Raw genomic sequence first — 13,074 nt, forward strand, 5'->3', positions numbered from 1 at the left:
CCTGTTAGAGTAACAGATATGTTTTGCAGAGAATACCTCTTTTTTGGTATAGTCAGAATCCCCTTGAAGGTAAAGCAAAGTAGCCCCATGACCCTTTTTAAGTATAACCCTGACTGAATTGGCAATTGTAAGTACACCACTAGTGTGGCTCCTGTAGCACTTATGGAAAATGGCTGAAACTAGGTTGGGGTCTGGTATTAATTCATTTCTTGGTAAATCGGTGAGATAATTGGCTAGGCCACAAATGGTCCACTAGATCAACAGCCCAGTATAAGCCTATGAACCTACAAATGACACAATGAAAAAGTATCCAGTGACAGTAAACATAGAACAACAGTAAGTAATATACATAATTATGTGAACACAGACATAATTAAGGCAGATAATTAAGAAATCACACTTTTATAAATACATATCTGAATCTATAGAAGTATACGCTGAAAGTGATAGCAATGTCTTTCGGCTTCTCTCATTAGGAGTTACCACAGTGGATCACCAGTTCACAGATTGATTGGCAGTGGGGTTTTTATGGTGTCAAATTGCCAGCCCAGTGCCCAACCTTCACAAAAGGCACACGCACCTACTGCATGTCTTTACAACTCACTCAACTACAGGGAGGACATGCAGACTCTGCACAGAAGGCGCTCCAGCCAAGAATCAAACCAGAGAATCTTTTGCTGTGAGGTGACAATGCTAACTGCTGCACCACCGCGGCCATAGTCCGAAAGTGATAAGGTTTTAAAATTATGTACATTGAAGATGTTTGAAAAGTCATCTACAGGTGTTTACAAAGTAGCTTACATAAAATTATCTTACACTGAAGCATCATAAAAAACAGTCATGCCAAGACAAGACATTACATAATGGAAAGCACACTGGACAGAATGATGTACTTAAAGATGATCGACTTTAGAATAGGGAGGTATCAAGTTTAATTTAGTACAAATGTTTATGTGCTTCCAAGGCTACAGATATAATGTTCATACTTTGAAATGCAAGATGCCAGATATAAAGTTCGCACTTTGAAATGCAAGATGTCAAGGGAAAATATATCACTATTACAAGGTCGGGTCTTTCTTACCGTTTTCTTTTTTAGCACTGCATTCAGAGGTGCTGGTGAGATGATTTATTACTTTGGTTCTGAAAATAGGGTAGTTCATTTCATTCCTGACATCTGGCATAGCGTGTTCCAGTTGGCTGGTACTACTGCACTGAAACCCTTTTTACTGATGGAAAGTATGAACGTATGCAGTTTAATATTAGACAGTAGCCTGTTATCATGTAACCGCTGAAGGAATAGATGTAGATCATTTTACTGAATTGCAGTGCTGATCAGCGATTATGAAAAGAAACACAAGCTTCTCAGACTTCTGCTGCTGACTGAAAAATGCAGGATCTTCAAAAGAATTTGCAGCTTCTCACCATGAATGGTGTGTTCATTCTTCAGAGGTGGTAGGATCTCTTTCCTTTATGATTTCTGTTACACAGAGCAGGTCAGCAGCGTGAGATTGGGAACTCACAAATACCAGCATGTGAAGTACCACATCTGAAGGAAAACGTTACAGAGAAGAATAACATGAGTAAATGTACTGACTTGCAATCTGCCTTAGTATGATGAGGGACTTAACGTGATTGCTGATTTTGTACTGCCTGCAGGTGGTTTTACTTAACTACCTTTATGTTTCCTCTGTTTATTCAGAGAAATCTTAGCTGTAAAAAAGCCTCTATTAAACCCTGAATTAAAACTGTCGTGTAGCTAACAGACTGACCTCTTTTTATCTGCCGACGTTTAGGTGAACGTATCTTAATATTTCAGAAAATGTCAGTATATTTTCTCTTTTCTTCCCTTAGTGTTTTGGGTCACGGCTGAAAATAGTCCCTGGACCAACCCACATGCTTGGTCAACAAATGAATGAATGAATAAGTGAATATCACCAAAGAATGCTGAAAAGTCGATAAACCAACGTATAGAATAAATTATGGGACAGATTTGTGGGGGGGGGGGGTTTGATTAAGCTGATTGCTTTTATCACTTTTCTCTTTACATCTGTTATGTTGGCATTGTGGCATACTTTGATGTGCGAGTTTTGCAGGATTTTTGAACTGCCACTTTAGCCATTTGCAAAATGCTTTTACACTCAGAAAGCCTGCCCCATTTGTGGTCCCTGTTTTTGAAATTCTGCAGAAATAAAGATCATCTAGTCATATGCATTCAGGAGACGAAAAGCAAAGAGCGTATCTGTTGGCCAGTGTGGAGTTAGATGCCTGGTACCTTGCACAGGAACACAGCTTTGCTGCTTTTGTTTTATTTACTCTTCATTGATGACCTGTGGTGCACTTTCTGTGCCTGATTATAATAGGATGATATTATTTTTTAAAATAACACGTTGATTCTAGATTTGATCATTTGTCTCTGTTGCCTTTTCCCGGCTTGAGGTAGTAATCAGCAATGTGACATCAGAAGTGCTCTCTTGGTAAAGCAGTATGAGATCAAAGTGGAAAACTCTTATCAGGTGAAGTGGAAGGCAAACAGAAAAACAAATGTACAGATGCCCCTTGTTTGAAAAATGGGACATACTGCTGTGGTTTTACTCTGTACTCTAAACTAGGAATAGAAGGAGATTACAGAAGAAAATGCAGTAAAACCTGAGCTCTATCTTAATACTGTAGTTTTCAAGGTCTTTTGCTAGGTTCCATTATCTTTTTAAGCCATTCAAAACAATTGACAGTGTCACAGTGCATCACATCAGGTATCAGACAAAGAAATGCTCCCTTAAGAAAGATTGGATTTGAGTTCTTCCATGTTAATATTCTTTACTGTCCACTGGCAGACCCTGTCGTAACTTCCAGAGTGTGCCTCACACTGTACTCCCCTTTGTGTGCTGTACCCCCTCAAATCCAGGGACTTCCATATCTGAAGAATACGGCATCACCAGCACCTGGGGTCCTTAGCCATTTGCATGTACTCTGTGCTGGTTTAAAGAGTTAGGACAACTGATACAGAAAAAGACTGTTGTACTGCTGGAAGGCCAATAGGAGGCAGCATTCAGCATAAAGGGAATGAGAAAAATTGTAGCATGATTTTTCTTCTGAAAGATAGTATGTTTCAGCATCTCCTTGTACTTCTAGCACTTTTCTGATTTTTCTCCCGCCTAAAGATTGTATGTCACAGAAACCCTTCTACTATGTCACAACTCCATTTTAGTTTTAGCTACGCTGATCGCTGGGAGTCCATTAGCAATGCGATGGTACAGCTGACCCTCCCACCTTAGGAAAGAATCCCCCAATTGAATGAACTTGGCAGCCACCCAGGTTCATTACTGACATCGCAGACACTGGCCAGCTTATTTGAGTTATTTTTTAAAAAAATATAAATGTAGCATATAAGAAATGTATCAGTAACAGCAGGAACTGCAATTCACACATTACTTTCCTCTGGAAAAACAAATTCAGTGGTTCTCCAAAACATTTTTCTTTATTTCATGTCTCAGAGTGTATTTGAATACTTTTGGAGAGATGGTGAGAACCCCTGCAATGCTAAGCAAATCTGCAGCTTCAACAGGCTATTCATTGTCTGTAGAAAAGTTTCCATTTTGTTGCACGGGGTATACAGTAAACTGCAGTGCAAGTAAACTGTATCTGCATAATTACAGCCCTTAGTATGGGGCTGTCAAATTGTTTGTTACCAGATTGAGGTGGAAACCTCGAGATGTGGGTTTGAGTTTTATTGCCCCTCCCCTGCACATACATAGCAACCCTGAGCAATGCATTGACCTTTATATGCCCCCAGGTCACACACGGGAACCTGCTGTGACATTGTGTGCATTTCCTTATTAAACAATGCTCCCTTCTGCATTCCATTTCCAGCTCTGTTTCCTTTCCCAAGTCAGAGAAAGGCAAAATGTAACATAATTACACGATGTAACAAATTGCTAATGACTAGCTAATAGTCAATCAGATCTGTAAACCTTGAGTATGAGATACTGTATAGGCTTAATATGGAGACAAAAGAGCTACTATAAACTGATTAAAAACTAAATATGATGATGCCTGTGTTCAGTCTTATTTATTTGTTCATTTAACTTAAAATATGGGCTAAGGAAGCATACTGCAAACACAAATATAGTGCAAACACAAATATAATGTAAGAATGAAGAATTAACCAATGCGTGCGTACAAGTTATGCCATAAGAGCACTCAGAATGATATGAATCTTTGAGCTGTAGGGTTCCAGATACTCAGCTGGTTAAATTAAACGCAGCTGGATTTTTTGTGCCAAGGAATGCACAGCTACATGGCAGTCAGGCTAGTTCCAAATAGTTAGCATACCCAGGATGGTTTGCTAGATTTGTGTGTGAGGGACATACCTTTACTAAGCTGGGAAGGAGATAAGCCAGATTAACTACATGATTTTTTTTCAAGTCCTCAGATTCCACAGCTTCAGTGTTCTTCTGTCTTGACAAATAGAAAAAAAAAAATGAATAACTAGATTAGACTAGAGGTGCACCATGTTACAGACATACCTCTTAACTTCTTAGAGCAAGAAATCTATACAAAGCCGCAAGTAATGGTGGGGGACAAAGGCCCAAAAATATGGACACTTTCTTAATATCGGTCTTACAAACTTAAAAAGTTGAAAGAATAACAGGTTTTGTATTAGCAAGAATTTATGAAGGATATGAAGTCTGAAAATCAAATATCTGCCATTATCTTCTGACTTCAGTCCTCAGTGATTTGCCAGAAAACTACAATTTTATGAGAAACAGACCAAAAAAAATACGAGTAAAAAATCTGGACATTCTGCAAAAATCTGAACAGTTGAGAGCTGTGCAAATTACAAACAGACTGAAAGAAGCACATTATCAGCAGTGCTGTTTCAATGTTCATTGGTTATGTGACACAATCTGTGAAAATATATTTAAATAGCACTTAGTTTCTTAATGGAGCACTGTAAAAACAGAACTGGATGCTCTCAGGGGTGTTTGTAGTGTTTGGAATATGGGATGCGCATGACGTCCACGCACAGCTAATATTTGATCTTGTAGTAGCTTTCTGTTACAGTAATACTATATAGTTAGCAAAAAATAATATATAAACAAGTAATTAAATGGTTATCTAGGTAGATAGTGGGGACAGCTTTCTGTTTTCTAGAAATGTATGTGAGATTCATAAGTAATACCATGTGTTTCGCAAGCTGCTATTGTATTGAAGGGTATTTGGGAAATACTGAACGTTAACCATGTTACAAAGTTGCATTTAGTTTTCAGCATGCATTGTAAGATTAGTCTTTCATTTTATTTTTATTGGAATTATACATAATTTTCCTGCTATCATGTCATCCCGTCACCTGAAATGATGTGTGCAGGCACTTAGCTTGTGCCCAGAAATTGATCACCCCTTGTTCACCTCAAACATTGCTGTAGAAACATACCCCTTGCTTAAAAACAATTATTCCTGAAACACTTGGTAAAGTCAGTACCTAACTAAAAGCAGTATTGCAAAAAGTTTGCCATTTTCAATGAGATTTGAGTTGGTGAACAGGACATATTTGCTGGTAATGCCAACATTACAGGAGTCATTGATGAAGGAACTGGTATTCTGCACATCTGGGTGATGTTGTCAATGAGAGGGAAGAGGCCGCATTTCTAAATTTAATGTAAAGTACTGCGTGTTTATTTTCTTTTGGGCTGGAAAAAGTCCCAGGAAAGAAGAGCTTGTAGGTAAGGCAGGGAAGATATGGGTAATGTGATGAGAGATGTGGACTCCTTCTTCCACTGTATCAAGTATTGAGAGATCTGAGCTGAAATTTGTTTGTGTCTTTCGGCTTTTCCCGGTTAGGGGTCGCCACAGCAGAACTCCGGCCAGCTAATGATTGGCAGTAGATTTTTACGTGCTGGCTTGCCGGGCCTAACGCACAACCTTCAACGAAGGAACGCCCATTCACGCGTCGCCACACAGAAGACGCTCTAACTGAGAATCGAACGGGCAACGTCTAACTGTGAGGCGACAACGCTACCTCAGCACCACCACCGCAGAGATCTGAGATGAAATACTGTGTGAATTTCCAGAGGCCACTTGGGGTGAATGACTTCATGCTGCTCGGTAGTGTGTAGGGAGTGGGCACAAAGATGGAGAGTGACAGTGTCAGATACACAAAGAAAGAATGAGGCCACTATGGATGAGATGAGGGAGGAAGGCAGCATGATCTGAGCACAGTGCTTATTCCAAAAGCAAGTGTCAGGGCAGAAAGTGAGGATGAAGAGTGGGGATGCAGTTGTTGGAGCGGGGTGCCATTGGAAGAGAAGAAGGTTTTAGGTCCTGAGGTCTTGATGTGGATTATCAGAGAGGCTGGTGAAAAACAAGTTCCTTGAGCAATTCAGTGGAACCATACCTCTCAACCTCTTAGAGCAAGAAATCTGGACAAAGCCCTCAATAAAAGTGGGACAAAGGACGAAAAATAGGGACAATTTTTAAATACTGCTCTTAACAAACTTAGATAGTTGATAGAATAACAGGTTTTGCATTACCATGGGAATGAAGTCTGAAACTCAAACGTTTGTCACTATTTTTTGACATCAGTCTTTAATGATTTGCCAGTAATTTGCCAGAAAACCACAATTTTTATGAAAAATAGACCAAAATATGAGGCACAAATCTGGACATTCTACAAAAAATCTGTACAGTTGATAGGTATGAGTGGAACTTCATTAGGTGGAAGGAGTGATGAGAGACAGTGGTGGGCTAAGTGGCTTAGTGATGCTGGCTTAGTACTCATGCAGACTTCAAGGACTTTTGGCCTTGTGTTTGGCTTGTCTTCATGTTTGTAACCTGAGGGAGGAGGTTGGAATGGGATCATGCTGTTGGAAAAATGAACATAGCATCAGAGATGTCTTAATTGCCAGATTAAAGTAGATGGTTTATTATGGAAGTAAAATACTTTAGATAGGAAACATAACTCTTTATCCCACTGCTTTATGGACAAATATACAGCAAAATAGGCAAATAAGGGGTGTTCCAAGTATTAGAATGAATAAAAAGGGAGAGGCAACTATGTATATCCAAGCTGCTGTACAGATTCACCACTCTTTTTATAGTCATCTTCTGATAGTTTATTCATATGCTCATGGAGTCATGCATTTCTTCGTAGTCCTGGGATATTTATTTGTTGGATCTGTGGGTATAGCTGTTACCTAGCTCCTGCATTTTTTCCATATGAGCTTCACTTCCAGAATTTTTTAAGTATTTTTATCAACCTTTTTTATGCCATGTACCACTCCCTTGGACTTTCCTCTCAACACTAAATCAGCCAATTTATCCCACCTATAGGGAGAGAGCTAGGCTGGGTCATTCCCAGCCAAGGCCAGAGTTTCACAGCCCATTTATTTCACAGGGAGAGAACCAGTTGGGACATTCCCAGCCAAGGCCAGAGATACAAAGAGATAATTTATTCCCATAACAGCCCATTCATTCATTGACTGGGTGGGACCCTAATAAGCCCATTTGATTCATTTAGAGACAAGATCAAGTGTTTGGGAGCTAGCTTTCTGGTCATTGTGCAGGATACCCTTTCCCTTCTGGTTTAGCCATGACAGCTTCGTGTTCATAATTGTTGCTTTCTGGGAAGTATGCATGTATGCTGTCACACATTCTTGTCCAGTTCCTGTGGTCACAGTGCAGATAAAATGCCATCAGAATGGTAATTCTTTCTGCTAGACCCTAGCACTCCTGTTAAGGTCAGCATTCCAGTGAGTCAGACTGCCTCCCTCCCTTGGGATGGGTAAGCTGGGATCAGTCGCTAATTCCCAGCTCTCCTCACTTGCCTCTTCCAGCTTTGCATATCGTAGTTAAAACACAGGTGACCTTGGGTATAGTCAGAACTTTATACCTCTATACAGTAGAGCCAGGCCTAGTTCTTTTGTGAGGCTTTTGTAACTGATTGTTTCTGTAACAAATGTAAATTAGAGCCTTTGAGAGATATAATAAAAAGAGTGCAGGTAGTTTTAGTCGCAGCATTTGCTGGAGTGACCAGTGCAGAGTATGGCAGTAATTGTCAACTATCTGAAGTCCCTAGCCCTTTTATGCTCTGACTGAGGTTGTATATGTTTAGATAGCAGTAAGAAATAAAGGCCCACACCAAGCATGCAGCAGATGTTTTTACCTTGAAAATAATTCACACTCTACATTCCAGCAGTGCTGCATAAGCTACTGCCACAAAGGTAAAACTTTTTTCTTGCTTCTTGAGGATAAGAAAATAGAAGAGGCTTAAGCTCCCCAACTTTTTCTCATTTTTGTTCAGTCATTTTTTTTAACAGAAGTGTCCTGCAGAACACCCTAAAGCATCTACGTGATCTGTCTCAATGTCATCTTGATCAGCTCATCTCTGCTGTCTAAAACTTGTCACCATCCTCCGGGCTGCTTTGATGCAGGGTATCCACATTCATACAAAACTAAATCTCAATTACTTTATCATGTTCTTTTATATAAACCTATTCCTTAGTGCATCTCTCATCCAGCAGTAAAAATTAAGTTCTGTTCACAATAGTAATACAAGTATGTGTCAATTTGTTAGGCTTTTATAAGTCATTTCTGAGAGCACTGGAGTAGTGTGGCTCACCGACTTCCTCACAGATATGGAGGCCTGGTTTGCCACAGAATTCCAAACCAGCTCTGCCTCTTACCAAAGGAAGGGTTGGCATTAATTTTCAGTCTTGTCACATTTAATCTTAAGTCACGTTCCTTTGTCAACACTTTCATTTTTTTAGCCAAGCTTAATCCGTCTCTGCCACTGCCACTATAATTGCTCTAACATTTTTAAAAGAACAACTAGCAGCTTGACGTCTCCTTCCCTTTTTCCTCTGTGGAGGGTGCTTTAGTTATGGAGCATCTGACAGGCCTTTTGTTGTTTACTGTCTGGGCCCATCTCATTTCTCTTTTTGACTATAACTTAAAGAATATAATTTTTTTTTACCTCTAGTGGGTACAGACTAAGGCCTGAGTTAAGTGCTCACTCATTTTAGTTTTCAGCCATAATTTAGTATCTTTGTAAGTATATGTGTGGTTCAGTTTTTGTAAATTATATTTTAAATAAATACAAAAACAAAATCATTAATTTGCATTATAGCATTTCAGCATGTGCTCTTATTTGCAGTAATTTTCAGTGTATTTACTCTAGTTTTTCCACGTATTTTTGTTTGTACTATCCTTTGAATACAGAGCTGACAGTTTCACATTATATCTAACATATATTTAGCAGATTGAACGTTTAAGCCACTGTTTTGTAAATGATATTATAGTAGATATCATTTTGCGACTTTGGGTGAAAAGGAGAAAAAGAAAAGAACTAACCAGAAGTACCAAACAGTTGAAAATGGTTCATAGTTTACATTTTTAGACATGTCTCCTAATGTTCAGCTAATATCATAGGAAGTTACTAGGCTGTTGGCCGTGAGGCTGTAACAAGCCTAGCCAAGAATTAGCTCATGTCCCAGCAAGTCAGCACCCTATGCCACTGTCCAGCAGGGACACAGGTGGAATCCCAGGGGTGTATTTTCTGTTCCCCATCCAGTTATCCAGGTTGCACTTAACGAGGTTTAATGAGGTACTCTGCTTTACATGGAGAGGGAGTCTATTCCACAAAAAGGGAAGTCTCTGGGACACAACTCTGTCCCGCCAACAAGTTCTGTTGATGTTACAGACCAGGTTGAGGTCACGTGTGCGGATTACTCAAGTGGAGCTTGACTTGCGGATATGCAGCAGTCCCATCAGGGCGGTGTCTGAGATTGCTTTGTATGCCAGACAGAGATCACCTCTGAGGAGTCTGTAGGAAACTGAGAAGAGGGACAGGGCTTTTAGCCTATCTGTGTAGGGCAGATGTTTGAGGCCCTGGATTCTCCAGGTGAGGAACCTCTGTGGTCTCTCCAACTGCTGCATGTGCTTTGTGAGGTACATGCCGAAAGGGGCATTCTATTCAGTAATCTGTCTTATAAGGGAAGAATAAAAACCACAAAGAGTGCCACAAATCCTCAAAAAAACTGATCCTGAGTTATGGGAAGGAGTCTGTGATGAAATTCTCACTAGACTCATATCAAGAGGGTATGATAGTATGGTACTCTCAGTATTAGGAATAGGTTGTGTAGAACTAAAGTTTTTGGAAGGGGTAGATATTATGAGAAGTGTCCCCATTCATTGGTTGCATTGACACAAGACAAGATATTTTTTGTTTCTAGATTTTCTAATTTTTCAATTGTGGTGGAAAAAATTCTGAAAGAATTTTGGCATGTTGTTTGTGATGACCTAAATGTAGGTCATTTGTTTCCTAGACATATAACATTTTCTTATAGTAGATATCACTCACAATTTAAAAGAATTGTTGAACAAAAAATTGGAATATTCTACTGATGCGAATGTTGGCATGCATTGTTGTGGGCGCTGTTTGGTATGTGAGAGGGTAAAAAACATGCATGGAATGAAAATAAATGGCAAAAAATATTTGGCATTTGAGAAAATTGACTGTCTGTCATCTGGGGGTGGTATATATTTTAGGATGTGATTGTAACATACCTTTATGGTATATCGGACAGACTACCAGGAGGGTTAAAGTGCGTATTTTAGAGCACTTAGGGGACATTAGGAGGGGAAATATGGAAAGTCCAGTAGCTTCTCATTTTATCAATGTACATAATGGGAACATTGATGGTTTTTCATTTAGTGTATTGGCTAGGCCCCATTTATGTGTAGGGAATTTTAAGACTGCATTAAGCAGGTTAGAACACAGAATGATTTTAGGATACCATACACTGTAACCCAGAGGAATGAATTTAGAGAGTGGACTTGTAGTATAAAATAGAGTAATTTTGGAATAGTTTATGTTATATTTATGAAATTTGAATATTTGAATGCATTTATATGTATTTAAATGCTTTATGAATTTAATTGTTGCAATGCATATTTGGTAAATAATGAGTTGGCTTTTTTCATATAAAATGTTAAATAATTTGTATAAAATGTTAAATTATTTATGAAATTATAGTTAGATGAATCCATTAGTATTTATAGGTATTTAGTTTAGCAACACATAATAGTAGGCATGTAGTGTTTATATAATATTGTTAGGCAATTGTGTTTGAATGAAATATGTTTAAAGTGCATTTGAAGCATTAATTGAATAATGATGAATGTAATAATTATTTAATGAATTAATTGATGAGAATGTAAAAAGAAGATGTGTGTATATGGTTAGTGTTCCACTGAAGGCAAATTGCCGAGGTACCAGAACGCAAGTTTTCGTATGGATTAAGGGAATCTTCTTTTTCACTTCACCTTTTTGCCTCCTTCTTTGGTGTTTTATAAGGGAAGAATACAGGGATGTTATGACCACCTTGTCCTTGGATGAGATACCCTTACTAATGAGGTGGGCCATGTAGAATCCTTTCCGTACAGTGGAGGCATTATGATGGTCAAAAGTCAGTTTGCTATCAACCTCACTGCCCAAGTCCCTCATGACTGATTGCATGCTTAGGACCTTATTATCAATGTGATAATTTGTGGTGACGTCATTCTCCCCAAAAGGGATGATGATGCATTTTTTTTGGCATTCAGTTTGAGGCCATGTTTCTGGCACCAGTCATTTATTTGGGTGAGACCTTCTTGGAGGATGTCCACATCACTAGGGGAATTGATGACAGCACCCAGCTTGCAGTCATCTGCAAAATTGGCCAGCCATATCCCACTAGATCTGGCCTACACCTCTGAGAAGTATATCCCAAATAGCAGAGGCCCCAAGACCAATCCCTAGGGTACACCCTTGTTACCGGTCTACTACTTGAGGCGGTTTCCCCTATTCTGACTAGGTGGGTTCTGTCAATAAGCCAGTTTGCTACCCATCAGGTAATCATATCATTACAGCTAAGTGCACCTCCAGGCATTTCTGCAGTTACCTCCTCCTGCGCGCCACTAGGCGTCAAATATTTCTTGCTCATGTTTGCATTAATAATTCCAAAACCATGCTACATGTAAGGTATCAGAATATTTTATCTTGAAGCATACATGATGGGAAACACGTCTGTATTGATATTTGACCTCTGCCAATGAGTATTTGTTAGAACTGTAAGGTGATAACTTCATATTTTAAAGGCTCATGCCATGTCTAGTGGGAGCTAAAGGTACACACTCAAAAGAGCTGTACTGAAAGGAATGAGTTTTTAATCTACTTGCTAAATGCAAACAGTGGTAATTTTCAGAGTCCTTCTAAAAAGTTTCTTCCGCAGCTGTGTAACCAAGTCACTTTTTGGATTTTATAAATTCTACTTGCATTGAGTCAGTGATAGAGCATAAGAAGACTGTGTGACTAGGAATCCCACCTTGTTAGGTATAACGTGTGTGTGTGTGTGGGGGGGGGGGGGGGGCAGGCACACATGCTCTTTTGAAGTAAAAATCAGTCAGGAAAACTCAGCTATACCAGTAAGTTAGCAACTATTCTAAAGCAAACTAGATCATACTAAGTGGCAGATTGTCAAAATGCAAGGCTTCCCCTAACAGTGAGAACACAACTACCTATGTGGAATTATTCACAGAGTCCCCATACAAATGTGTATAGCTGCATAGAGACTTCTGTACCTACCAGAAGTAAACCCAAAACAAACCTCATTGGTGGAATCCTTGCTTAAATGGGATATGTAGTAAAAGAAGAATAGTTCTGGCCAAAATGAGGAGGAACAACCCCCTTAAAGACAAGTGCTCAATTCTACAACTAAACAAGAATCTAAATTCAGCAAGGCCAACTGCGAGGTCAGGATAGCCTTGCAAGCTAAGGACAATCACAAGGCCTTCTTTAGCTATGTCCTGAACCTTAAAGGTAACACAGTGTGCTGAACTGCTGGTGAATGGTACCATCTTCATCAATCAGGGTGAGATAGCAGTTCTAATGACTGATAAATTCATCTCAGACTTCAAACCCCACTCCCACCAGCTCCACTAGGTGAAATACCCTCCAACATACTTCTCCCAACTATTTGCAGGGACCGGGTGCTGACAGCACTTGCTAAAGCAAAGAACACCACCTCTATGGGTCCTGAC

General features: G+C 39.4%; 1 protein-coding gene across 1 annotated transcript in view; it reads left to right on the forward strand.

The window, feature by feature from the left end:
- The window catches only part of NUAK1 (NUAK family kinase 1), a 308,401-nt gene that overhangs the window by 96,205 nt on the left and 199,122 nt on the right, over positions 1-13,074 (forward strand). The window lies entirely within an intron of this gene.

Source organism: Protopterus annectens, chromosome 11.part0 (assembly GCF_019279795.1).
Source record: "Protopterus annectens isolate FY-2018-M chromosome 11.part0, PAN1.0, whole genome shotgun sequence".
Lineage (NCBI taxonomy): Eukaryota > Metazoa > Chordata > Ceratodontiformes > Protopteridae > Protopterus > Protopterus annectens.